General features: G+C 44.3%; 1 protein-coding gene and 1 pseudogene across 11 annotated transcripts in view; one reads left to right on the top strand and one right to left on the bottom strand.

The window, feature by feature from the left end:
- Positions 1–27,597, top strand: part of LOC310844441 (lysosomal enzyme trafficking factor pseudogene) — a 31,237-nt pseudogene extending 3,640 nt beyond the window's left edge. Inside the window, exons 2-3 of one of the 2 annotated variants that reach the window (XR_014568680.1) lie at positions 2,883–2,916; positions 26,503–27,597. The product of XR_014568680.1 is annotated as a lysosomal enzyme trafficking factor pseudogene (transcript). The remainder of the gene's footprint in view (positions 1–2,882; positions 2,917–26,502) is intronic. The other variant, XR_014568669.1, reaches the window with a different exon arrangement.
- The window catches only part of FOXN3 (forkhead box N3), a 193,323-nt gene that overhangs the window by 103,702 nt on the left and 61,946 nt on the right, over positions 1–27,675 (bottom strand). The window lies entirely within an intron of this gene.

Genomic DNA, 27,675 nt, shown 5'->3' with positions numbered 1-27,675 from the left:
CAGGGAGAAAATCTGGTGGGCCAAAGCTCAGAATGAGCTCAGGTTCACAAGAGAGGTCAACAACAACAACAACAACAACAACAACAACAACAACAATAATAATGGGTTTCTTCTGCTATGTTTGAAGCAAGAGGAAGGACAAACAAGTAGTAGGTCCTCTGCAGGGGAAAGATGGAGACAGAGAGAAGAAAGAACTGCTCAACACCTACTTTGCCTCTGTCTTCACTCAAAAAGAAATAAGTGCTCTACCTGGTGATAACAGAATAAATTATGCAAGGAGGGAGCTGCAGCCCAGGACAGAAAAAGAGGTAGTAAAGGAACACCTAGTTACTTTAAATGAATTCAAATCTCCAGGGCCTGATGAGCTGCACCCAAGGGTACAGGGTACTACTAAAGGAGCCTCTTTGAGAATTCTTGGGGAACAGAGAAGGTCCCTGAGGACTGGAGGTGAGCAAATGTTTTTCCCATCTTCAAAAAGGGGTCAAAAGAAGACCCAGGTAACTATTAACCAGTCAGCTTGACATCAGTACCAGAAAAGGTCCTAGAACAGATAATTCAACAGTTGGTCTGTGAGCACTTAGAAAAGGATGCTGTAATTACTAAGACCCAACGTGGGTTTCTCTAAAACAGAGCTTTCCAAACATTTCATGTTGGTGACACACTTTTTAGACTTGCATCATTTCGTGACACAGTAATTTAGTTTTACTAGCACACTGAAGGTTAAACCAACCCCTTTCCTGCCATGGGAGGAGCACAGGCAATGTTCATTTGACACACTTACACACTGCAGCTGACACACTAATGTGTCGTGACACACAGTTTGGAAAGCTCTGCTCTAAAATAAGCCGTGCCAGATGAAACTCATTTCTTTTCGATAGAGTTACAAGCTTGGTAGATCAAGGGAATGCTCGGATGCAGTGCATCTTGATTTCAGTAAGACTTTTGACAAAAGTCTCCCATGGTATTCTTGCGGAGAAGCTGACAAACTATGAGCTGCATTGAGGGGTTGGACTAGATGACCCCCAGGGTCCCTTCCAACTCTACAATTCTATGACTCTATGAAAATTTGAAGCAGCCAAAAAAGGCTGATCACATACCAGAACTTCCAATAAAGAGAAAGTTTGCTCGATGTTACAGCCTTTTTCAGTTGAGAGCTGTCAGCGAGCTAAGAACAAACTTCCAGGCTGAAGTATCCTATCCCACTAGCAGAATGATTACATGTGAGTTGTCAAATGCTAAAGATGTTTTTAAAGCAGACACTGACAATATTTTATTTGATATGGAAAAAGTGTGAAGAACACCCTATGTGGTTCTTCAGGAAGAATAAAAACAACCCTTCACTTTTCCAAATCAATGGAGTTTAGACCAATCACTCAGTGATTGAATTTCCATCTTTCCAACATTTTGCATGATACTCCACCACACTTTGAAAGCCGTAAGTCAACAGCATCTATGATAAAAAGTGAGGAAAGGGGTGGGAAAGAAGAGCCCTTTGATTACATTTGTCTCCAAGGAAACAAGTAGTGACTATGGAGTGGATGGAGAGCTTCCGGATCACTTTTGCAACACAACATTTCAAACTCTTCAAGCACATCACTGCAAGCCTTGCTACAGTCATTCATCCATTCGCTTTACTTGTCCTTCAACGATGAATGAAAGAAAACTGGTGCTGGTTGTTTTCTCGGTCACAGCTCCAAACTCACAAATAGCCACAGAAACATTTACTGGTCCACATGTTTGAACTTACTTAGTTGCATCCTTTTTTTCTTCATCTGAAGTAGGTAGTTACTTAAAAGAAGTTACAGGCAAACTGGTCTGTATAGCTTAGCATTGACCACATCTGCACTCTACATTAAAAGCATCCTTAAGAATCCTGGGAGTGGTAGTTTGTTCAGGGTGCAGAGTGTTGTTAGGAAGAAGAAGAAGAAGAAGAAGAAGAAGAAGAAGAAGAAGAAGAAGAAGAGGAGGAGGAGGAGTAGGAGTAGTAGTTTGGATTTGATATCCCGCTTTATCACTACCCTAGGGAGTCTCAAAGCGGCTAACATTCTCCTTTCCCTTCCTCCCCCACAAAAAACACTCTGTGAGGTGAGGGGGGCTGAGAGACTTCAGAGAAGTGTGACTGGCCCAAGGTCACCCAGCAGCTGCATGTGGAGGAGCGGAGACGCGAACCCGGTTCCCCAGATTACGAGACTACCGCTCTTAACCACTGCACCACACTGGAAAGACACAGCCACCATTCTCAGAGGGCTTTAAAAATCAATCCCTCTTTGAAGGGAACTCTGGGTATTGTGGCTCTGTGAGGGAGATAGGGGGTCTCTTAACAAATTACAACTCCAACCGTTCTTTCGGGGAAGCTGGGACTCTTAAAGTGGTATCCTCGTGTGGATGCAGCCGTTGTCTACTCAAGGCTGACAGCAGGTCCCCAAGGTATCAGACTGACAGAAGTCCTGATCAAGCTCTGCTACCTGATGATTTGCCAAGCAGAAATGTCAGGGACCGAACCTGGAACTTCCACATTCACGTATTTCTTTTACCGCTAAGCTACAAATTCCTTGGTACTACGCCTTTGCTTGGTTCCAGAAATGGCCGAACAATTTTGGGGAGCTTGCAACTCCACCAAAGTCAACTGAAACTTGAAATCCAATGTGGTATGATGGTTAAGACTGTAGGACAAGGTTAAATCTCATTCATTCATGAAACCCTCTTGGGTCAGTCCCTATGTCTTGGCCTAACCCACCTCACAGGGTTGTTACAACCATGTGTTTGTCTGGGGCATATCTTGTACACCACCTTAAGCTCCTTAGAACAATGGTGGGTTATAGCGGTAAATAAATATATCTATTACAGTCAAGCTCCAATATTTTTATGTGATTTTTTTTTAGCAAGTCTCCTGATCGAAGCACAAGTCACAGAATAGTAAGTGACTTTTTAATTCTTTTTTTTTACAGCAGGTTACCTGAAAGGTATATCCTCTCAGATGCAAGAGGGGAAGATTAAATTGCTGAGGTTCAAATTTTGTGCACAGTACACACACAGATTCCATATGGAGCTGAACACAGACAGGTTATTGAATTAAGGACTAAGTTACTATATTTGTTCCTGCACTGCAGGAGGTTGGACTAGATTACACTTCATGGTCCCTACAATCCTATGATTTTATTGGGACCTTAACAGACAGCCTTATAGGTAAACGAGATCAATTTGATAGTACCAGCTCTGTGTCAGAGTTGAGCATCTGTTGGGAACAAGAGGAAGGAGAGGCTACTGGATTCAGTTCCCCTCGACAAACAGGCATTGGAACTACATTAGCAGCCCACAAACAGGCACGGGTTTCTGTGCACAATGCGCTCTGCGCAAGGTCCCTCCCCATTTTAGCCCGGCACAGCATTCTTTAAGACGAGCAGAGTGTACCCAGCAGGGTGACCCAGGCGTGCAAACTGGGCTGATTAACCTAAGACTGGCAGGAGGTAGCTGAATAATCCCTAAGTAGCAAAATCATCCATGAAAAAAGAAATATGCAAGAAAATGTAAATTTATGGTCAGTTGACATAATGTAGACAAATTATATGACCAAGAATTGGGTCAGAATTTCTGTCACTTGGGATCAGAACTGTATTTTCTTTTTAACACATGGGCAAGAACACATAGCCCTGGTACAGAATGTTTAGGACCATGATGCTAAGTTCTGATCTGCCTCAAGTTTTCCCTTACACAATGAATCACCCTCAGCTGTCCCAAAATATTATTATTACTAACTGTACTTTTTACCCACCCAACTCAAGATGGTATGACCTCACAACAATCCTGCAAGGAACTTTAGGACAAGAGATAGTGATTGGCCCAAACTCACCCAACAACTTTGTGGGTGAGTGGGGGATTTGAATCTGTGTCTTGCCAGTCGTAGCCCAACCTGTTAACCATTACAGTATCTCATTCTCAGATTGGACAGGAACTGGCTATGCCTTAAGTAGAACAGGGCTTCAGACTCATATACTGTTTCCAGCATGAATTGGGACCCATGGTACATATCTGCTTTAGCACGTAGGAATATTATGCGAGTCCTGGGAGAAGTCCAGGAGACAGAAGGGCAACAATAGTTTGGTTTTATTCACTGAGAATCAAACAAAAGCACCAAACTGCAGAAAGACAGGTTAAGGCTGTGATGCTAAGCACACTGCTTGAAATACGTTCCACTGACATTAATGGAATTTACCACCAAGTAAAACATATTTAGCATCAGGCAGTATCTTTTAGGATGTGCATCCTAACAATGGGTTCTACTTCAGATGGCAATAGCAAAATAATTTTGATGGGATCCTCAGTGCCACACACCCCTGCCCCCCAAAAGATGCCGAAACAGACAAAAGTGATCAGCCCCATGGAATATGGTGTTTAAGCACAAAGTCACATATTGTTTCCTCTGTGGCTCTGCCAAATCCTCTTGGTATTACAGCTCCACGTTTTATGCCTTTGCTACTTGAAATTTAGAGCTGGCAACCTCAAGAAGCTTGGCACCTTAGCTACGTTTCTCTTGCCAGTTTGCATATGCTCAGAGAAATAATATTACAAATGTGAAATGCCCAGATGATATATATGGGTATAAGTTACAAACCTGTATTGTGTATACTGCAGAACAACACCAGGAATCTTTACAGCTCATTGTGGCTCTCAGCAGTATGTTTCAACATTGTAGGGAAGGTGCGCTTGAAAATATGTGAGGTTCAAAACATCAAAGTTTTATCAAGCACATAATGCCAGTTGCCCACAGCTTTTTTCCTTCTTCTTTTTTTTGAGAGTGGGGTCCACCTTTAACCCCAACTTCCTACAATCATGGAATTTACTGTATATTTTTTTAACCATTTAAAATATATTTATCTCGCTACCTCATTACAACCATTGTTCAAAGTGGACCAAATGGTGTAAAAAACATTTGGGGGGTTGGGTTGGAGGTTGGGCAGGGGAAGCCAGTTTTCAGAAAGAAATCAAGAGCAGCAAAGCCCCATCTGCAGAAAAGCAGGCCGTACGAGAGCATCCTCCATCAGACCCTACGGCCTGGGTTGTATGACACAGAAAGACAAACTACTGGTCCCTTTTAATCCTGAGCCATGCTGAGCTAAATCAAGGTTTGGGCTTAGCATGTTATTCGAACCCAGGCTTGTGGCTAAGCTCTCCTCCCTAACTACAAGGGGGTCACAGTTACTCATAGTTTAGCTTGCCATGTCATGCGAACCAGCCCACTGGAGAACAATGATATCCTTCTACTTCTCTCCACACTACCATTTTTCTGCATTACCTTCCCCACCTTACCTTTGTCCCCCCCCCAAAAAAGGGGGGGAACAAAAGAAAATGAACGGATTCCAGGTGCAATTTAATTTAGGTTGGTCCATGACCCAGTCTGGCACACCCAACACAGCAGCTGAAGAACTGAAAGCAAACCTAAAGTCCAACAGTCACAAACTCATTCAGCGCTCCTTCTCCGAAACCTATACAATTGGGTTGAAGCAATAAAGGCATGTCATATTGGTGTGGACAACCGCACACAGGGATTAATTTGTGCCAGATTTTCACCTCCTCCAGAATCTGGTTTTTACAACTACATCCAGTAGTAATAGCTGATAAGTCAATTTCCTCTGCCAGACTTTACCTGCTTCCAAAATATTTTTTAATCAAATGCTTAACTCCCTTCTCTGTCTCTGTCTCTCTCTCTCATTAACACACAGCATTTTAACCTCAAACAATACTAAGTATGCACATCTCTTTCAATCAAATTTAAAGAGGGTCAATGGTATAACTTCCCTATACAAATTTAACTATATTTGAAAGGCCACAAACAAATGTTGTATCAGCCTTCCTCCATTCTGTGTGCTCCAGATGTTTTGGGCTATGACTCCTATCATCTGTGGCTACTGGCTTTGCTGGCTAGAACTGATGGAAGTTGTAGACCAGCTGGAGGGCTCCTGGTCTACCTGCTCCACCCTAAGCAAACTCTATGTTGATATAAAGCTCGACCCTACTTACAGAACTGTGTTTTATATTGGCTCCTAAGGCATAACCCCCCCCCCAAACTAGCTGATATTCCTACTTCTTAATTCAATGCATGCTCCACCCGCCATCTCCAGCACTCCGTGTCATAATGCCCTACAAGGAGGCATGAACTTCTGATTATCTGCATGTTGTAGATACTGTCTCACAAGCCATTAAGCTAAGTGAAGCCATACTGTGCCTTCTGACTGACATTTTGGAAACCGGGCATCCAAAATTTTCATGGGTGCCTGCAGAACCGAAACACACATTTAATCATCAAAACAGAGCAGCCAGATGGATTATTCAGAGACGCTAACCACTTTGGTCCCCCATTGACTTCAGGCATTCAGCTGTGAAAATTTTGGCCATGCATCTGGTGATGGGAGCACATTAGAGGGTTGCTATGAGAACATGAATCCACCGGCAGAGCTTATTCGCCATTCCGAGATTTTAAGGGAAGAGCAGTTTGTGGCCCCTAATCGCATTGACTGCGCCACAGCTGCCATAAAAGCTAACCTTACTGGCACACCAAATCCAAAAAGGAGAGGGTGGGGAGTACAACTGAGAGCCATTAATAGGCCAAAAGTCAGCAGAGGATTACACCACTCTGAATTATTGCAGTATTCCTTCATCTCAATTATGGAAAGACTTTCCCACTGAAGCAAGAGTTTTCCCAATTTGCGAAGGCTTTTCCAATAACAATTTCACGAGAAATGCAACAACAGGGCTGTTCAGCTGCTCCTTTTAAAATAATAATAACAATATCCATTTTGTATTGAATTAAGACTTTCTGGGCAATGCAGCATGTAGGAAATTGTGGCTCTTGAATGCTTAAAGAAATGATGCCTTGAGCTTTTCAGCGCACCTGAGGCATGCAATAATCTCTCAGAAATGCACTTTGGGGAAGAAATGCTGGCTTAAATAATGCATCTGCTTTTCACTAAAGGAAAGGATGCGAAAACAATTTTAAAAAAATAAAAAATAAGAATTACCAGAGTGGATTTGGGCTTCCTTCACTAGCATGTGCTGCAACTCATGGAAACACCAGCACTCGGGGGGGGGGCAGCATTTCCGTAGGGCGGTAATTCAACAAATCAAGCCCACTGTGACCATTTATGTCTGGTTGTATCAGCAAAACCGTGGCCCAGGGTTGCCAAGGGCAGAGAAGCTTTGCCACGTACAAAAGGGAACTTGTACAGTGATGAACGCTCCTCTTAAAAGCCAGCGCTGTCCTACCGATTCTCAAAGAGGCGGGTGGGGGAGCAAAACATGCTTTCCTTCCAGCAATCTCTTCCGCACTTGAGTTCCATCAGTTGAGCAAGAAAGAGATCTTTCATTCTGCGATGCCTTAAAAGCTTGGGTGGGTGGGAGTAGAGGGGGACCAGTATATCACAAACCGAATGGTACAATAATTTGGTACTGGACACTATAGAATGTAGGGTATATTTATAAATTCACAACCTGATTTCCCACTATTTGTGAACCAATATCCAGTTTTTGCCAGTCAGCATGAAAGAGTTACAGTTATCCTTTCTTTAGCAATATTTTGAATTTCGAATAGTCAAGTCGCCATCGTTTAGAATTTCTAAAATGTGAAGTTTCGACCAACTTCTGCTTCTATAAACAGTAAACTGGGAGATCTACATTGGAGATCTCTGTTAAGACAACAGAGTTTGGTACTATTATGCTGAAGGCAACTGATCTGCAGTCTACAAACTACAGTCATACCTTGGTTTTCGAACAGTTTAGTTCTCAAATGTTCTGGCTCCTGAACACAACAAACCTGGAGGTGACTGTTCCAGTTTGCGAACTATTTTTAGAAGCCGAATGTGTGATGGGGCTTCCGATTGGCTGCAGGACCTTCCTGCAGCCAATCAGAAGTCGAGCTTTGGTTTACAAATGTTTTGGAAGTCGAACGGACTTGCGGAACAGATTCCGTTCAACTTCCAAGGTATGACTGTACAGTACTTGCTTCCAAAGTACAGTGGTACCTTGGGATACAAACAGGATCCGTTCCGGAGCCCCATTCGCATCCCGAACAGAACGCAAGATGCGACAGCGCATGTCAACGCTTCCACGCATGATGTCATTTTGAGCGTCTGCGCGAACGCCGAAACCCGGAAGTAATGTGCTCCGTTACTTCCAGTTTGCCGCAGAGCGCAATTCGAACGCACTCCACCCGAAGCACATTCAACTCGAGGTTTGACTGTAGTTATTCTTCCTATGTTTGGATAACACTGCTCAAAGACTGCAGCCTGCATTCTCTCTCAAACTACAATCTGGAGGGTGTTTAATTAGAAGTAAGGCACACAAAAATAAATTGGACCTATTTCTCAAGCAATTGTTGAGGCCCTCATATCATATCAATGCTGAGGCTGCCCAAAGCAACTAAGGTATTTATATCTTTTAAAAAGAGATATTCATTTGAATTCAGCAAAATATGTCTGTGATTTTTCTAATACAGAACAAATAAAATCGCAGAAGAATTTCTAAAGAAAAACAAATGAATTGCCAACCATTACCGCCAGTTACATGCCATTTCAATCTCCTGTAATGGCACATACAAATTATAAAGTGCTCACGCAGTCAATAGATTTTCTACACTCCTTTCAAGCATTCTTAATAGGAGTGGGACTGTCTGTAAGCTCCGTCACACAGTTATTAACACAACATTTTAGACAATGTAAAATAACTTTGCAATAAGTGTTTTTATTAAGAAGAAAAAACCAGGTGCCTTTTTATCTAAATCAGCAGTAGTAACACACTGTAACTTGGGCAGGGGAACAAAGTGTGCTTTTCAAATAAGGAGAGTATGAAAAAATGGAAAACACCACACACACGCACAAAACAATGCTTGCCTTCTGCTCCGAATGCCACCTCCACAAACCATTTCATGAAAGCCAGTTGCAAGAGCCAATTGGTGGGAGGTGCTTCTGAATAGTTATGAAAAATTAGATCACAGACACACTTTCCTTGATTCTTGGGAAGTTCAGGGAAGTTCAGTGGAGTAAGAATGCTGGCAGGAGAACCTACAAATTAAGAAAGTGATATCTTGTGCAAGAGGATCCCTGACCCCTTCGCCCTTCAAGACTTCAAGACAGGGGGCTCTTCCACACTTCCGCTCGCCTAATACCTAGAAAGCACGGGTCCGAGAGGTTTTCCACTTGTCCCATGCTTCCAGGCATGGGTCTGAGTGGTTTTCTGTTTGCTCCATTGCTTTCCCCGGGGAAATCTGCTTGATACCGCTGAATCGGAGCAAACGTCAATCTGCAGAAAACCCAATTGACATTTGCTCCAATTCAGCAAATGAATTCAGTAACGAGCGGATTTTCCCAGGGGAAAGCAGCAGGAAAAGCAGAAGTGTGGACAAGTTCTTAGAGAATATTTAGGAGACAATATTGAGCTAGATGATCCAATGGCCTGACTTTGCAATGTCCCATGTCCCTATAGGCTTTTCTCTCTTTTTTGGAGAGCTGTTCAACCATTGTTGATGCTGCTGCTGCTGCTGCTTAACCAAACTGTGTTTCTGACCCTGCCAGTAAATTTGTTAAATGAAGATCCAAGTCTTTGGGGGAAATCATGTCTTTTAAATGGATGGAGGGTACACTCAGCCTTACTGACATGCAGGTGTGTATAGGTTTCCAACCTAAAATACACTGCACTTCCACCTTACAAACCCAGCTGACTAATTCAAGGCTCTCTGAGGATAACAAATACTGACATCAGGAAAACAAATGAGATCCTCATTTTAATTTTGCCACTTCCTATATTACAAATGTTTAAAGGGATTTTTAAAAAACCCAGTCATGCCTGAAGTACATAAAGGAAGTCTACTCAGATGAGCCACCAAATCGCCTTGCACATTTTCTAAGGTATACCTGGGGCAAGTTCCCATCGGCAGCACTCAGCAAGTTTTCACAACATGCAGAGGGAAAACATTAGGCAGAAGCGAAGTGTCAGGTGTCCAGCAAACAGGAGGCCAAGCCTTTGTCAACAGATAATTTCTCACTCTACTGAATGCCAAGACAAAGCACTCATATACTCCAGCCTACCCTCAACCTGGGGCTCTTCAGATGTCTTGGACTGCAACGTCCATCAGCCCCAGTCAGGATGGCTAATGGTTGGGGAAGGAAGTCCAGAAAGGGGGGTAGGGATGGGAATTAGAGTCCAAAACATCTGGAGGGCAACAGGTTGGAAAAGGCTGATAGTGTCCATGTGCTTGCAATGGAGTTTTCCCCCAAGCAAATTTGATCAAGCTCTTTCATCCCTTTATGGCCCGTGGTGCCTTAGTAAATAGCTTCTTCTTTGATGTTCTTCCTGTGTATAAATTCTTTTCCAACACACCCCTACATTTAATATTGTCCCCTACTACACATATATCTTAGGGACGTGGGTGGCGCTGTGGGTTAAACCACAGAGGGTCGGCAGTTTGAATCCCCGCGATGGGGTGAGCTCCCGTTGCTCGGTCACTGCTCCTGCCAACCTAGCAGTTCGAAAGCACATAAAAGTGCAAGTAGATAAATTGTGACCGCTCCGGCGGGAAGGTAAACGGCGTTTCCATGTGCTGCTCTGGTTCGCCAGAAGCGGCTTAGTCATGCTGGCCACATGACCCGGAAGCTGTCTGCGGACAAACACCGGCTCCCTCGGCCTATAGAGCGAGATGAGCGCCACAACCCCAGAGTCGGTCACGACTGGACCTAATGGTCAGGGGTCCTTTTACACATATATCTTGCAAAATTAGGAGGGGAAGGAAGGGAGACTGAACCAAGCCAAGCCTTTTAGGCTTACTTCCCTTGATGCAGTCTATATAGGTTTCACAGAATTAAAGTTTTTTAAAGTGGACAGTAGTACCAGACAAGTACAAACATTGGAAATGAGCAATATCCAATATGAATATGACCTAGTTCACACGCTATTTCGGGCCTAGACTGGGAACACAATCCTGGATGCACTTGGATACTTCTATTCCCCACAGACTTTGATGCATCATAAAAGCTTGTAGCTTATTTCAAAACTGAAGCCAAGTTTCATATTGTCTTACAAGCTTGGCTATCGTTTGGAAAGCCAGGTTGGGGTGGTGGTGGTGGTCAGAATGTCTGAGGCGTGGGAAGCTCCGAGTTGAAATCTCCACTCAACCAAGAACCATGGACCAGCCACTATCTCTCATTCCCAACCTACCTCGCAGGGTTGCTGCAAAGATAAACAACCATTGGCCTCTCTAGTCCAGTGTCCTGATCTCACAGTGGTCAACCATATGCCTGTGGGAAACCCTCAAAGCAGGGCATAAGCAGAAAAGCACTCTCCCCTCTTGTGGTTTCCAGCAGCTAGCATTCAGAAGCATTACTGGCGGAGGCAGAGCATAGCCATCACAGCTAGTAGGCCTTTGACAGCCTTATCCTCCATGAATTTGTCCAATCCTATTTTCAAGCTGTCCAGGTTGGTGACCATTACTGGCTCCCATGAGAGCATAGCTGTCTACTGTCCCTTATTTGGCCGGAAAGTCCCTTATCCCAGCGCCGTGTCCCATTGCTGTCCCTTATTGATGATGTCCCTTAAATTTCACGGGTTTCAAAAGAAGCAGCTCCTCTCCCTCCCTCCCTGCCGGCCAGGGAGGAGGGAGGCTCCAACTGTGTTGTTTGGCTGCGTTGCTCACCCAATAAGGAGTCTAAGAACGACTGGGGGGTGGAGCTTGCATGCCTTGTGGCAATCAAATTAGCCGCGTTGCCTGGGGACTCGCCTTTGCTCAGCGCTTCCCAGCGGAGAGGTGACAGTGGTTTTCCTTGCTGCATCCCCTTTGCCAGGTTACTGCGCTGTAGGAACCACTGCTTGAGGCTTCGTTTGGCTGCTGGTTGACTAAAATCCCTTATTTTGGCTGCTGATCCCTTATTTTTGAGGCTGCTGGTCCTTTATTTTCAAATCTGTAAGTTGACAGCTATGCGTGAGAGCAAGTTCTGTAGTTTAACGATACGCTCCGTGAAGCAGTGCTTTCTTTTATCTGTCCTGAATCCATCCCCCTTGATCATTTTGAACCCTGAACCCTGCCCTAATCTCCTTGGAGGGAAAGGCATCAGGTGTAATAAATACATTCATGCCTTTAAACCACTTCAGTGTTTCTGCTACCGGTGGCTCTCCCAATGACGAAGCCTAAGAAATTAAGAACTCAGCTATAGCTTGAGGGAAGAGAGACACTGCTTCAGTTCCAATAGCTAGAGGCAAAATTTCTGTGGCAGCCAGGAGCAAGGTTTCCAAGCACGCAGGCATTAGCAGGACTACTTTTGTGGGGAAATGGTACTTTTCAGCTCATAGCTTTAGACCTTTGATTCAAAACTAACTCCTGGGTCTTTGGTCCTGGGTGAACAAACTGAGCATTAGTGAGCAGTGATACCACGGCCTCTGCACTACTCTAGCATAAGGGGATGGGGGCAGCAAGTGAACTGCTGAGAACCAAAACCAAGACCCTCAAAGGATGCCAGCTTTCCCCATCCGAGAGGAACATCCCAGAGCAACAGGCTCCCCTCCTCCCAAGTGGCTCTCTAAAAAAGCAATTGCCAATCAGAGCCTCTGCCCAAAACCCTGGAGAGCCACTGCCAGTCAGAGGCTAAGGTCAAAGGTAAAGGAACTCTGGATGGTTAAGTTCAGTCAAAGGAGACTATGGGGTGTGGCGCTCATCTTGCTTCAGGCCAAGGGAGCCGGCGTTTGTCCACAGACAGCTTTCCGGATCATGTGGCCAGCAGGACTAAACCGCTTCTGGCGCAACGGAACACTATGTTGAGTGCCAGAGCGCACAAAAACACTGTTTACCTTCCTGCCGCAACGGTACCTACTTATCTACTTGCACTGGCGTGCTTTCAAGCTGCTAGGTTGGCAGGAGCAGGGACCGAGCAATGGGAGCTCACCCCGTTGTGGGGATTCAAACCGCCAACCTTCCTATCGGCAAGTGGTTTAAACCAAAGCGTTACCCACGTCCTGTCTGCCAGTCAGAGTAGGCAATGTTGGGCTCATAGAACAGGATAACTCATAGAATCATAGAGCTGAAAGGGACCTTGGGAATCATCTAGTATCCAACTCCATGCAATACAGCTGACCCTTATGGGGTCAACCCGAATTCAACCTGAAACCTTGGTGTTGTCAGTTCCACACTCAAATCAACTGTGCTATCAAAGCTAGATGTGTGCCCTGGCATAAGGCACTTTCCTAAATTCCTACGAAAAGGGCAGCACTACTACAAGCACACAGTTTACCAACACAAATATGGCCCTCTTATTTATTTATTTATATTTACATACATGCATACACTACCTTTATCTTCCAAGGAGCTCAAGGAAGTGTACATGGTTCACCTCCTCTCCCTTTCATCCTCACCACAACCCTGTGAGGTAGGTTAGGCCAGGACATGGTGACTGGCCCAAGGTCACCCAGTGGAGTGAGTGAGGCTGAGTGGGGGATGCAAACTCTGCTCCCCCAGGTCATAGTCCAACACTCTTAACCATTACACCACACTGGCTCTCCTTCCTCCTCTGGATACCATAACATGCCCTCCACACATTTGGACATTTTACTGTATTCAGTAAAAGGGAAGAGCACCAGCCATCAGCAATCGAAAGTGATGCTTGGCCAACATCTAAACCTACCCCTCACCACCTGAAGCCACGTGCTTTTTTATATCCAACAACACCAAGCAGGTAAGGCAATAATGGTAGAAACAGTATGTTACAGAATAGTGGTTTAGCCTGTACGTGTTTTAAATCTCTACAGTTTGCAACGCAGGCAGAGGCAAATGGCACACATACTGACGGAAATAACTGAATTCCTCTGGAACTGCAATCACATAAAGGCTTGCCATTTTTGTGTAACATTTATCTAACAAGAACCAGCTAGAATCAAGACTTTTATGTGCAAGGTAGGAACAGGATCAGGTCTTCAAACACCCAGTACCAACCAGAGAAGGGCGACAGTTGCAGGACCCTTTACCAAACTAAACATTACAGTAAGCCCACAACTTATGCACATTTAACTTGTGAACTTTCAGCTTTACAAACTTTTTTTTTGTCGGTGTGTGTGTGTGTTAAACGTTTTTTTAAAGGGCAGAAAGGGGGTGGATGTCCAGGAAAAAAGACTTTGGTAATCCCACCTGTCATTGCACCCAATGTGTTTCGACTTTATGCAACTTTTATGCGATTTTGACTTTAGTTGTGATCCCCAGAACGTAACCCCCATGTAGGTAAAGGTAAAGGGACCACTGATCATTAGGCCCAGTCGTGGCCGACTCTGGGGTTGTGGCACTCATCTCGCTTTATTGGCCAAGGGAGCCGGCGTATAGCTTCCGGGTCATGCGGCCAGCATGACTAAGCCGCTTTTGGCGAACCAGAGCAGCACACGGAAACGCCGTTTACCTTCCCGCCAGAGCGGTACCTATTTATCTACTTGCCCTTTGACGTGCTTTCAAACTGCTAGGTTGGCAGGAGCAGGGACCGAGCAACGGGAGCTCACCCCGTGGCGGGGATTCAAACTGCCGACCTTCTGATTGGCAAGTCCTAGGCTCTGTGGTTTAACCCACAGCGCCACTGCACTCTAATTGCTTGGGTAGCAATCAGACCTGGGATGTATACATGTTTTAAAATTTAATACTAGGCAAAAAGAAACAGCTTTACATCAAAATCCCAGCACAAAGGGAGTAGAAGTTTTGTGTTCCCCAGTTGCAAACCTACCTACTCCCACTGCCGCACCGCAATTAACCTGGTGGGGCGGGGAGGTTCCCGTGGACCCCAAGGGAGCATTTTCCCTAAGGCTAAGCAACCCACTTGGGGCACAATTTTCATCGGGATTTCAGCTGGGGAGAGAGAGACCATGAGCTGTGGTCCCAATGAAAATTGGGAGGACTCGTTTCTGTAACACAGATGGATTTGCCAACCACAAGATCAGAATTACATTTGTTCTGGTCTTGGAAAGGGTATAGAGTGGACCGTATTCCTCCTAAATGTTTCTTTTTAAAATGGGAACGGGCAAGTCCTTTGCAAAAGACACGCAGGAAAGAGCACTGACTGCTTCCCCCTCAGCCAATTTCAGGGGAGACATGACAGGGAGGACAGGACCCTGTTGCACAAGCAGAAGTCCTTCTTCTGACCGGGTTCTTCTGGCCACCCATAAACTTCTAAACAGGAAACTTGACACATGCCACATAAGACCACCAGATCATTCAAGTCAGCACTGTCAATACTGACTGTCAATGGTTCGCCAAAGTCTCAGACAGGAGCCTTCCCCCCTCCCCTGAACGAGCGTGACCTGGAGACGTCAGGAATTGAACCCAGCACCTTCTGCACGGGAATAATGGCTTACCCACCAAGGGCAAAATGAGGACTATGGATACCGCTCTACTGTTTATGTGAAACGGCTCTGGAAATTTTCTTTGCACCACAAGCAAACTTTCTTCCTTGCATTTTTTTGAATGGCGGTGGATCAAAACTGAGAGAACCACGTGAGGAGCAGAAGAACAGCTCCACTTCTGTGATGTTCAAGGCAACACCAGGACAGCCGTCTACAAGCACAAACTAGCCTTGGCATATGTACACATATATACACAAAGTGATGCCCTAAACTATGAACCTAGGTGTATATTCCTCTACCCTGACCGGGGTCCAATTTCTCCATCACTAAACTTAGTTGCCGACGAGAACCATAGACAAATTGAAGTGAGATAAAGTATCTGGATGAAGCAAAGTTAGGGAAAGTACCTTAGAAGAGGAAGCAGCTCATGCAATGTCACAGTCATAATGGAAAAGTTAAAAGAGCAGTGTGTTTAGTTAAGGAAAAGAATATATTGCAATTCCTTTAAAAGCTGCAGAAAATAACTGGCCATAACTTTAAAAATTGCTGGCGTCCATTTAGTGCCATCCTTCTTGGGAGAGAGAAAAAGCCCTCCAGCAACAGCAACGAAATTCCAGGAATACTGAATCAATGGGCTGCCCAGAAACCATGTAGGTTGTGCAGAAATTTATTCAAAATACTTGTCTTTCATTCTCCAAGGATGCCAAATCAAAACTATCAACAACCTAGTTCTGCTTTACTAGCTGACAATTTTATTTACATACATAGCTTTTTAAAGAAACCTAACAGGTAAAAAGTAAACAAGGAATCACATGTAATTTTTTAAAGCACACAATTAGATTTACTACTTGTGTTTTGCTTTGAAAGGCAAAATTATCCAGAGGCACATCAAAAAGCTTTTAAGACAAAAAATGGGAAGAAGAGTAATGCTAAGGATACTGAAATAAGAATATCATCTACCATGCTATACCACAATAAAGGTGCCACTTAAAAGAGAAATATCCATTTTCTATTTTACAGCCTGTACATATACCAAGCAGATATACTGCTTGAACTGAAGGCTAAATTAGATGTTCTTTCAGGAATTTCTTTTTAAGCCAATCCTCTTTTTAAAAAGAAAAAAATGGGGTGCATATTTTGTACTCCTGGACAGGGACTGTTTCAAGAAAGTCGGGTCTTAATTGCCACAGAAGGAAAAAGCATCTCACTCAAGTTTTTGTTTTTTTAATTTGGGCAATATATTTTAAGAAGTCACACCTCAACGCTTTTCGGGTTGTTGTTCTTTTAAAGTCTATTTTTAGTCCACAAGAAGCAGAGAAAGCATGTGAAACCAGCAAAAATTAGTTTCGATGTGTAAAAATATTTGCCAGTGTGGAAGGCCAAGATTAGTCATATCAACAACACTGCTGCATCCCCATCTCACATTTTAATACAAACTGCAAGCATCATCCTAAATTTAAGGTTTGAGAAACGGAATTATTTCCAGATAATGTTTCGCTTCACGAAATATCTCTTTTTAACTGACATCTCGGTTAAAATATGCGTTCTCCTCCCTCAGTTTTGGCAAGTTACAGACTGTAAGAAGGGATAAGTCTATAGTCCTGGAAATATCAATTCATTTCTGTACCTTAAATGATGCTTTAGCAGATTAAGACTACAATCTCCACACAGTTTCTAGGAGCATCTCACCCAGAGACTGACTTTTCCTGAGCAAATTCCTAGGACATTGTGCCCCTCAAAGAAATATATACCTCCCAATGCCTTCTCAAAGACATTCTGACGCTACTCAACCAGAAAAAAAGACCTTCATTGCCAGGTTACCTTGTACAACAATTAAAGATCTTCTCTGCTATGTTTCCTACTAAAACCTACTGAGCCACCCTCTCCCGTGGGCAGAGGGGGCTGGGAAGAGGAGGAGGAAGATCACTGGAACTTGAGCCAAACTGGATGTGGATGCCTATGGCTTAAGACAGTGGTTCCCAATTAGCTAATTACTGAGGACCCCCTATGCGATGATAATAATAATTTTATTATTTATACCCAGCCCATTTGGCTGGCTTTTCCAACCACTCTGGGCAGCTTATATAAAACATAGTAAAACACCAAACATTAAAAATTACCCAATACAGAGCTGCCTTCAGATGTCTTCTAAAAGTCATGTAGTTCTTTATCTCCTTGACATCTGAAGGGAGGATGTTCCACAGAGAAGGGCAGCACTACCGAGAAGGCCCTCTGCCTGGTTCCCTGTATGTTCGCTTCTTGCAGTGAGGGAACCGCTAGAAGGCCCTCAGAGCTGGACCTCAGTGTCCGGGCAGAATGATGGGGGTGGAGACACTCTTTCAGGTATACTTGGCCAAGGCTGTTTAGGACTTTAAAGGTCAGCATCTACACTTTAAATTTTGCTCAGAAACATACAGAGAGCCAGTGACGATCCATCAGGACTGGTGTTATATGGTCCTGGAAGCCACTCCTAGTCACCAGTCTTGCTGCTGCATTCTAGAAAAAAACCAGCACTTCTGTCTTGTCAGGATTCAACCTGAATCCGTTAGCCGCCATCCATCCTCCAACCACCTCCAGACATTCACACAGGACCTTCACTGGTTCCAATTTGAAAGAGAGGTAGAGCTGGGTATCATCCGCATATTGGTGAACACTCAGCCCAAACCCCCTGATGATCTCTCCCAGCGGCTTCATATAGATGTTGAAAGGCATGGGGGAGAGGACGGAACCCTGAGGCACCCCACAACTGAGAGTCCAGGGGTCTGAATATTCATCCCCCAACACCACTTTCTGGACACGGCCCAGGAGGAAGGAGTAGAATCACTGTATAACAGTGCCCCCAGCTCCCAACCCTTCTAGTCAGTCCAGAAGGATACAATGGTCAATAGTATCAAAAACTGCTGAGAGATTCAGCAAAACTAGGAAACAGCTTTCACCCTTGTCCCTACCCTGCTGGAGATCACTGACCAGCGGGACCAAGGCTGTTTCAGTCCCATGACGAATCCCGATTGGAAGGGATGTGTGCACACGTGTATATCTGAGGAGTTTTGATGAGGTATGTTTTATTACAACATGTAGGCTACCGTGAGAATAATCTGACTAAAAGATATGATATAAAATGCATACTTAGGTGTGTTGCACATAGCAGCGGTATAATGCAACACAACTCTTTCACAGAGCAAAGTAAGACAAGGGAAGGAACTTATTATAATTTTAATCATTTTATTTTAAAAAATAACCATCCCAGCCTGCTCTTGCAAACAAGATTTCAGCGCAACTCTCTCCCACTTGATTGCCCAAAACAAGGTTATGCAACTGTCTTCCCATGTTGTGGTGACAGAACAAACAGCTTGTTCTTACAGGACTACCTAATCTCTTTTTTCGATGAAAATGTATTCAAGTTTCCCACCCCCTCCCATTATCAAGCAAGCCAACACACACAGAGACGCATCTGAGAAACCTGAATTGGTACTTATTTCAAACCAAACATACCTAGGGGTGTGGGTGTGTGTGTGTGTGCGCGCGCGCATAATAATAATAATAATAATAATAATAATAAGAGTCCTTCTTGACAGATAACCCAAATGAAGTTTGAATATATATAAAATAAAATTATTATTATTATTATTATTATTATTATTATGCACAGCTATCAAAGCAGTAAGCAAAAGAACACAGCAAAAATAATTGTCATAATCGTTAGGTAGATATGGCCAAACTGCCTTCTGTTGACTGACAGAATATTATTAACTAAGGGATAAAGGACACAGGAATAAGCACTTTTACACCATGCAAAATGGTGCCACTTGGGTAACAATGAACAATAAAATTATGTCAGGGATTTAAACATAGCTTTTTCCACCAGGTCTGCTGCAAGGAACAGATCTCCCTAAGAACCAAGCAAGGTTACAACAATGAGTCTTGGTTTTCAATTCCTCAGAGCAGAGGATCTAATTTACCGTATTTTTCGCTCTATAACACGCACCTGACCATAACACACACATCGTTCTTAGAGGAAAACAAGGGAAAAAACATTCTGAATGAAACAGTGGATGTATCATTTTTGTGCTTCATGCTGTGGCCACAGACATGTGATCTGATGGTGAATTTGGGGTGACCCAATGCAAAAATCCTGAGAATTCCTGTGGATCCATGCTTTGTAACCACATTTTTGCACCATTGCAGCCCCAGGCAACAGTGGGTGCGTGATTTTTTTGGTGCAGGCTGTAGCCATGGACATGCTATGTGATCTGATGGTGAATTTGGGGTGACCCAATGCAAAGATCCTGAGAATCCCTGTGGATCCATGCTTTTTAACCACGTTTTTGCACCATTGCAGCCCCAGGCAACAGTGGGTGCGTGATTTTGGGGAGGCAGGCTGTAGCCATGGACATGCTATGTGATCTGATGGTGAATTTGGGGTTACCCAATGCAAAGATCCTGAGGATCCATGTGGATCCATGCTTTTTAACCACGTTTTTGAACCATTGCAGCCCCAGGCAACAGTGGGTGCGTGATTTTGGGGGGGCAGGCTGTAGCCATAGACATGCTATGTGATCTGATGGTGAATTTGGGGTGACCCAATGCAAAGATCCTGAGGATCCATGTGGATCTATGCTTTGTAACCACATTTTAAGTGGGGAGCGAAGGAAAAACAAAGAAGGGACATGAGAGGGGTGTGCAGAGAAGCAGCTGGCTAAGAATGCAGAAGACGGATTTAACGGGAGGGAGGAAAGAAAGGCAAAAGTTTCCCCCCACCCAAGCCAGCCATCTCTCTCTCTCTCTCTCTCTCCCCCCCCTCTCTCCCCCCCTCTCTCCCCTCCCCCCCCTCTCCCTCTCCCCCAGCAGCACCGGAGCACAGAGAGACACTCTGCTTTCCCCTCTGCTTGCCTGGAGGGGAGGGGCTTTCCCTGCTCTTTGTTCCGTTTCAGCAAACACAGCAACGAAACAGAGGCGGGTGGGGAGTAAGACCCTGAGGCAGAATGCAGGAAAGCAGCCGCTTCCTCTTTTCAGGTTTCCCTTCTCCGTGAAGCGCGATTTGATTTTTGCCTGATTTTTCGGCTCCAGGGACCACACATTCGCTCTATAACACGCACAGACATTTCTCCTTCCTTTTTAGGAGAAAAAATCTGCGTGTTATAGAGGGAAAAATACGGTAGAATCTTTCCCAAAGTAATGCAGCAGAGCTCTAGTGACTGCTCACCAAGGTACTCTATGCACTAATATCCCTTGATGGGCCCAAAGGCTAGGACTAAGGAGAAGCATATCTCTTTCTTTTTTTCCAACCTAGATGGTGATGTAGGAGAGCTCAATAGGACTGCTGGAATTTACACCAGGGAAACAACAAGCCACTCACTTCCTTTTGATGATGTATGAACTAGGAAATTAAACAGAGGATCCAGGTTTTACTGTAACACTTTTCACATGTTCAGCTGAACAAATTTGGAAGAAGAGAGCAGGATTGTTCCACTTTTTCACCTTATATGCATATTAATATGAAGGTGCAAAAAACTGACTATGCACATCCACGTAAGTAGCTAGAGTCCACACTGTGGATAAAGCCTGCGAACACAGGATTTCATGCCGTCACCTAGATGCATCCATAGGGGTAGCAGGGAAAGGGGCTGTGAGCGGGAACAAAACTGCCCACCTCCTGTACATATGAAAGGGACTTCTACAAATAGGGTTGGGGGGGGGGAGTATTTTGCTTATGGTGGTACAATCCACCTGTCCCTGTACCATGTATGAAATAATTATGCTTTATAGAGGCAGAAGCAACTGGTACAGCAGATTTGAATGAATATTACCAGAAACTCTCTCTTCTTTTGCAAAAAGCAAAACACCTGCCCATATCACAAAACTTCACAGCCCAGCAATCACTAGGACCAGATTTCGTTTTCCTTCTTAGGAATGTACACTCAGATCATTAGGACTCTATATGGACTGCCGAACTCTTTGATCATAGTGAATGCAGATTCCTAAACACACCTACTGAAAACTGCCTCCACTACAGATTCAAAACAGTAACAGTAAAGGAGAAATGTCTACAGTAAAGGAGAAGGAATCTACAGTTTTAGCAACCACACCCACCCTCCCCACAAATCTTGAGATAGTGGTGCATGTCACCATTTGCATGCAGGTACACACAAAGGGATGCTAATGTTTGGGTGTTCAAAACTGCATTCAAATGAAGCTTCTCTGCAAGCACCAATTCTTGTAAAGAAAGGGTGATCCCAGCATTTGCCTGTATAATGGGATAAAGCTAGACTTCCCTGGGGGTGGGAAGTCAAATAGCAAATGCTCAGCAGGCTTTGGAATGTTCTCCTCCCCTTGCTGAACCGAACGAAATTCTCCATCATTTAGCAGGAGGCACTTCCCAGAAGCTTAAATACTGGATGAGATACCATGGGAGAGGAGAGGAGAGAAATAAACCAGGGCAAGGGGAATGTCATATTCTGCAGGGAGGTTCACAGAAGCCAAGAGGAGAAGTCATAGGAAGGACAGTCGGGAGGAAGGAGGAGGAGGAGGAGAGAGACAAGAAAAGGCACCAGAAAATTTATGGCTGGCAGCCTCTGCCTCATAGGCTCAGAAGGGAACTCCCATCAGTAAGGTAAAGGATGGGAACAAATGTCCTCAGGGTGAACTTCATTCCCGTTTCCTATAAACACACACAAAGCCACATGGTCTGCAGCCAACACCTTGCTACCCAAAGGCCCCCAAAGGGCAAATACTTTAGCCAGCTCCACGCCTCCCAAAAAAAACAAAGGCTGCAACAAAAGATGTTCACGGTCCCCTTAATCGGCAGCAGCACTAGTGGGCACTTCCATAATTACAGCAGACCTGCATAATGCATTTGAAGCGTCACAGGCCTTTACCCTGAAAGCCGAGGATCTGCCACATCAGTAACTCTGTTGCTAGGGCAACTGCTTACTTTCCATATCAACTGCAAACTCGTTGCTAGGGAGACGCATATACAAGAAAAATTCCTCTCCATAGCCAAGGACCAGATGGTAAGGGAAGCCAGGAAGAGTCATGGGCTAAAGGGATTGTACTAAATGGGACATATACTAGGGCATTCAAATCTAAGCACTAGGAAACAGGATGAAATCTGAGCAATTGAATATGTAGGTCTAGCAATAAGGAGAGATATAAAAAGGGGGGAACCTCCCATGTTATGCTCATGGTGGTACCATTAAGATTTAGTGCTTGTGTATAACTAGCTGACATGTGTTAACAAGGAGGTTTGTAATGGTACTAATGCTCCCCTCTCCCCCAGCCTTCATTCTGCACACATTCACACAACATTTACTTTATTAAAAATAGGTTCATTTTGTTGTTGTTAAACCACTTCATCATTTTCCAAGTCTGATTTTTTTTTTTTTTATAAATCTAAATAAAAGTTTAGCATGTATCTTGTTGGAGAAGAATATTGGAATAGAAGACTCTCTGCAACCATCATAGTGAAGTCTGGAAGGTTGGAAATAAGCACGCAACGTATAAATGGATTACATGGAAAACAGATCAACACACATACACAATTACTCCACAGAAGAAAGTGTACTGATCAAACCAGGAGTGGGGGAAGAGATGAACCACAGCACTAAAGTTCTGGTATTTAAGAAGTCATACCGAGTGCCCAATGTTTGCCAACTATCACCCTGTTTCACAACCAGTTGAAAGACTGTTTATGTACAATGCTGTTCTTAATACCACACATTTAGTTCCTTGAAAGCTCCTTTGAAAACAATGGGATTTATAAATATATGTAAGACAATACACATCAGAAGACTTTGCTCTTTCAGATGTCCGGACAAAAACATGGCTGTTACCCAAGGTTTTTAATTAATTGTTCTCTTGGCTTTATTATTTTATCTGAGGTTACCTCCATAACTTATTTTCTGTCATTGCAATATTTGGATGCTATTTTTGAAATTTTCATATGCCTGAAGATACTGCACATATTTGGGCTGTTGCCTTTTAGGAGATACACCCAAACCACAGAGTGCACTGACACAGGGCAAAAATAGATCAGCGGCCTCAAATGGGGCCATATTGCTTTGCTCTGTTTTCCACAGTTTCAGAAAGCAGTGCCGCCACTGAGAAGGCCCTGTTTTATCAATCTAACCTCCCTTACAGATGCAACTCTGAACAGAATCTTGCATTCTGATGGGCTCATACAGAGAAGGGGCCTCTCTTTGGTACACAGGTCACAATTCCAGAAGAGAGTCATCAGTTTCAGGTAGTAGACAAATGCCCCAACTGTGAATCGGTAATTAACTATGGCACAAAACTCGCATTTGGAACAAGTTCATCTTCTGAGGTTACAGTCCTGCCCTCTTTCCCACCAACCCAGCAGGATCTGGGAGTTCGGCGACCGACCTTAATGTTCTTGACCGAGCACAAACAAAAAGCTGCCTCCCTTATTTCCAGCAATTGTCTTCTCTGCCACCCATCAGGTCGGTGTTTGTTAGCATTTCAGCGCTCTTCCCCCAGCATCAAGCTAAGAGAGATCTGAAGCTGTACAACAAGCAATTCAAAAACCACATGCATTTATTTTAAAAAAGCACCCATGCTTCATCCAAGTTTACTTTCAAATTTAAAAAAATATGGAGGGGAGGAGAAAAAAATGGGAGTTAAAAGAAAGTGATAGAAGATGGGTGTGAATGCAGAAATAATACTGAACATGCAGATAACAAGCGGGACCTAAAACACATCAACAGTTTGCAGTGTTCAGGGTTCCAGCCGGTGAGTCATGACCTCTCGTGGGATTCTCCATTCCATTTCTGCCTCATTCCCCCCAGTTCCCCCAGGGCAGTCAGCCAAAGGCCACAGGGCATGCTTCATCCTTATTGGACAGATGTGGTTCCCTCTTAAAGTTGTTTTGTACACCTACAACCTTTGGGTTTCCCTCAAGCTTGCTGATGCCTCCTTCTTGTGCATAGACGGTGCAATAAATTAGTTCACGGTTAGTACATGGGATACTGAATTGTCAGTAGGCAAAGCCTGACAACATTTCTCATCTGTTCTTGGATATATTAGAAGAGATTGTCTAGCTGCAAATCTCATTCAGCAGGGAAGTCATTAAATGGTAATCTGTGGCAATGAATTATACCAATGTAGCTACACTTACAAAATAGAGGCAGCATAAATTCAAACTGAATACTGCAGAAAGATGAACAAATCGTCTCAACTGCAAAATAGAGGGGTGGAGAGGGAGACACTATTTTCTTTTGGTCTACTGGTGTCGTCGACGTGTACAAGTGGATTTCTTGAATCACCATGTTTCACTTATGTGGTTATAAGCTGTTAACTAGGAATACCACATTATACTACTTTAACAGCCATAAAAGGTAAAGGTAAAGGTACCCCTGTCCGTACGGGCCAGTTGTGTCCGACTCTAGGGTTGTGCGCCCATCTCACTTAAGAGGCCGGGGGCCAGCGCTGTCCAGAGAAACTTCCGGGTCACGTGGCCAGCGTGACGAAGCTGCTCTGGCGAGCCAGCACCAGCGCAGCACACGGAAACGCCGTTTACCTTCCCACTAGAAAGCGGTACCTATTTATCTACTTGCACTTAAGGGTGGGCAGGAGCTGGGACCGAACGACGGGAGCTCACCCCGCCGCGGGGATTCGAACCGCCGACCATGCGATCGGCAAGCCCTAGGCGCTGAGGTTTTACCCACAGCGCCACCCGCGTCCCATTAACAGCCATGGTTTACAGTAATTGTGAAATCTATCAGTGAAAATAGTTGAAAACAATGAGAAACATTTTAAAATAATTAATAATATACTCTTTTGCTCCATATTTGTTGTACACAACAAAAGAGCACGCAGCCTTCGAACATCTAGATGCTTGAACAACTGACATAATGCCGCTGGGTGCTTTGCACACCTTATCTCTCTCACGAGTGCCTGTGAAAACACATCCAACGCATGTCTACATCCACACTGTAATTACCGGATTTTTCGCTCTATAAGACGCACCTAGTTTTTGGAGGAGGAAAACAAGAAAAAAAATATTCTCAATCTCAGAAGCCAGAAGAACAAGAGGGATTGCTGCGCAGCGAAAGCAGTGATCCCTCTTGCTGTTCTGGCTTCTGGGATAGCTGCGCAGCCTGCATTCGCTCCATAAGATGCACAGACATTTCCCCTTACTTTTTCGGAGGGAAAAAGTGAGTCTTACAGAGCAAAAAATACAGTATATCATTGAGGTGTGCCCCCTGATGTAATACATCACACAAAATACAGCACTTCGCTTGGAAAATGTTAACACCACCCTCCAGCAATGGGGCTAAGCTAAGAGGAGGGCTCCTTCCTCTGCCTGACTGCTCATTCACCTGCATACAGTTCTTGCTCACCCATGACTTCCAGGCTAGTGTTTTAAGGTGGCTTTAAATGTATAAGATTTTTTTTTGGGGGGAGGGGTTGAGCAGAGATGCCTACAGCCCTTCCTGCCTTCCAGATCCTGTAGCGCAGCCTTTCTCAACCTGTGGGTCCCCAGATGTTGTTGAACTACAACTTCCATAAGCCCTAGGTAGCAAGGCCAGAGCTCAGGGAAGATGGGAGTTGTAGTCCAACAACATCTGGGGACCCACAGGTGGAGAACCGCTGCTGTAGTGCATGGGTAGGCAAACTCAGGCCTGGGGGCTGGATCTGGCCCAATCGCCTACTAAATCCAGCCCCCGGATGGTCTGGGAATCAGTGTTTTTTTTACATGAGTAGAATGCGTGCTTTTATTTAAAATGCATCTCTGGGTTATTTGTGGGGCATAGGACTTCGTTCATTTTTCTCTCCAAAATATAGTCCATTCCCCCACAGGGGGACAGTGGACCAGCCCCCTGCTGAAAAAGTTTGCTGACCCCTGCTGTAGCGGCTGCATTATTTGTGTTAGGAAGAAGTCAGCTCCTGAAATCCCTCCATAGAGCACTGATGTCCAGGGAAAGCAAAAAGCAAAAAACTGAACTTCACGAATAAACCATTTATTTTACACCGGGAAGGGGCTGAGAGAAGCAAACACAATTAACCAGTGCCCATAATTCTCAGAGCTGACAAGAACTGTAAAAGGCTATTTTGCATCCACTGCAGCCTCTCAAAAGATTTCAGAAATATGTCATCTGCTAAGCTCTTTTCTTATATGTTCCCCTTTTATTTATTTAGCAAGTATTGAAGATTACAGACGTCAAGCTCATCAGCTTGCGGACAAGAGTGAAGGTGACACTGCCTGTTAAGGGGAAACAGTCTGAAGTGAAGCACAGAAAGTCTTGGTTTTGGACCCTCCTCACGTGACGGCAGCCATGTCGCGCGGCACCGGAAGCAGAGTTCGAAAGGGGCAGGCCCCAGGTGGGCGGTGGAAGGTATGGACTCAAAGAGCGGCTCGGCAGGAGAGGCGGCGGGGTGACAAGGGTTGGGTCACCCGCGCTCCCTCCTCTTGGCTGTTCGTTCCCGTGTTTTCCAGCGGAGGAAGGTTCAAAGCATGGAGAATGATGAACTTCCATCAGAGGATGGGATGGATTGGTGTGGGATTATACTTAATAGCAAGTGCGGCAGCATTTTACTATGTCTTTGAAATCAATGAGTCTTACAACAGACTAGCACTGGAGCACATCCAGCAACCTCCTGAAAAACTGAGAGAAGAACCAACCTGGATGCACTCCTTAAAAACACGGCTGCTGTCCGTACCCTCTTGGCTGTGGACTATTATCTTCTTGATCCCTTATTTGCAAATGTTCCTGTTCCTTTATTCCTATACAAGAGCTGATCCCCAAATGGTGGGCTACTGTATCATTCCTATTTGCCTGGCTGTCATTTGCAAACGTCACCAAACATTTGCGAAGGCCTCCAACCAAATTAGCAGACTGCAACTGACTGACACTTAAACCCATCTGCGTTTCCTGGTGAGCGCTTTTAGATAACCTGAAGGATCTTGGCTGCATCAGTTGAATATACAAACGGAATGTGAAATTCTTTTTCTTCACGTTAACTACTGAATAGAGCATCAACCTTCTATTTTTCGAATAAGTTGCCTTTGAGTATGGTTGCATTCTTTTTGGTGGAATAACTGAGCTTTCTTTGAGACTAGAGGATGACATTCTTTATATTTGCCTTATAATGCAGAATTTCTACACTCCTGAAGTTTTTGTGGAGAAAACCTATTTGAAACCTTATTTCACTGTGCACACCCCATTTTAACTTCAAGCTTCCCTCAAGAGTAGGATCAGTGGATGATTTACAGCCCCAAGTGCAAATATAGAGGAACTGCCGGGTAAACAGACAACTTCTAAACAATGATCAATCCTAAACAAGCATTTGCTTTCCATTTAAAGTTAGGTG

The sequence above is a fragment of the Podarcis gaigeae genome, assembly GCF_964106915.1.
Source record: "Podarcis gaigeae genome assembly, chromosome: 1".
Taxonomy (NCBI): domain Eukaryota; kingdom Metazoa; phylum Chordata; class Lepidosauria; order Squamata; family Lacertidae; genus Podarcis; species Podarcis gaigeae.
The sequence above is the reverse complement of the archived record's forward strand: the minus strand, read 5'-3'. Positions and strand labels throughout refer to the sequence as shown.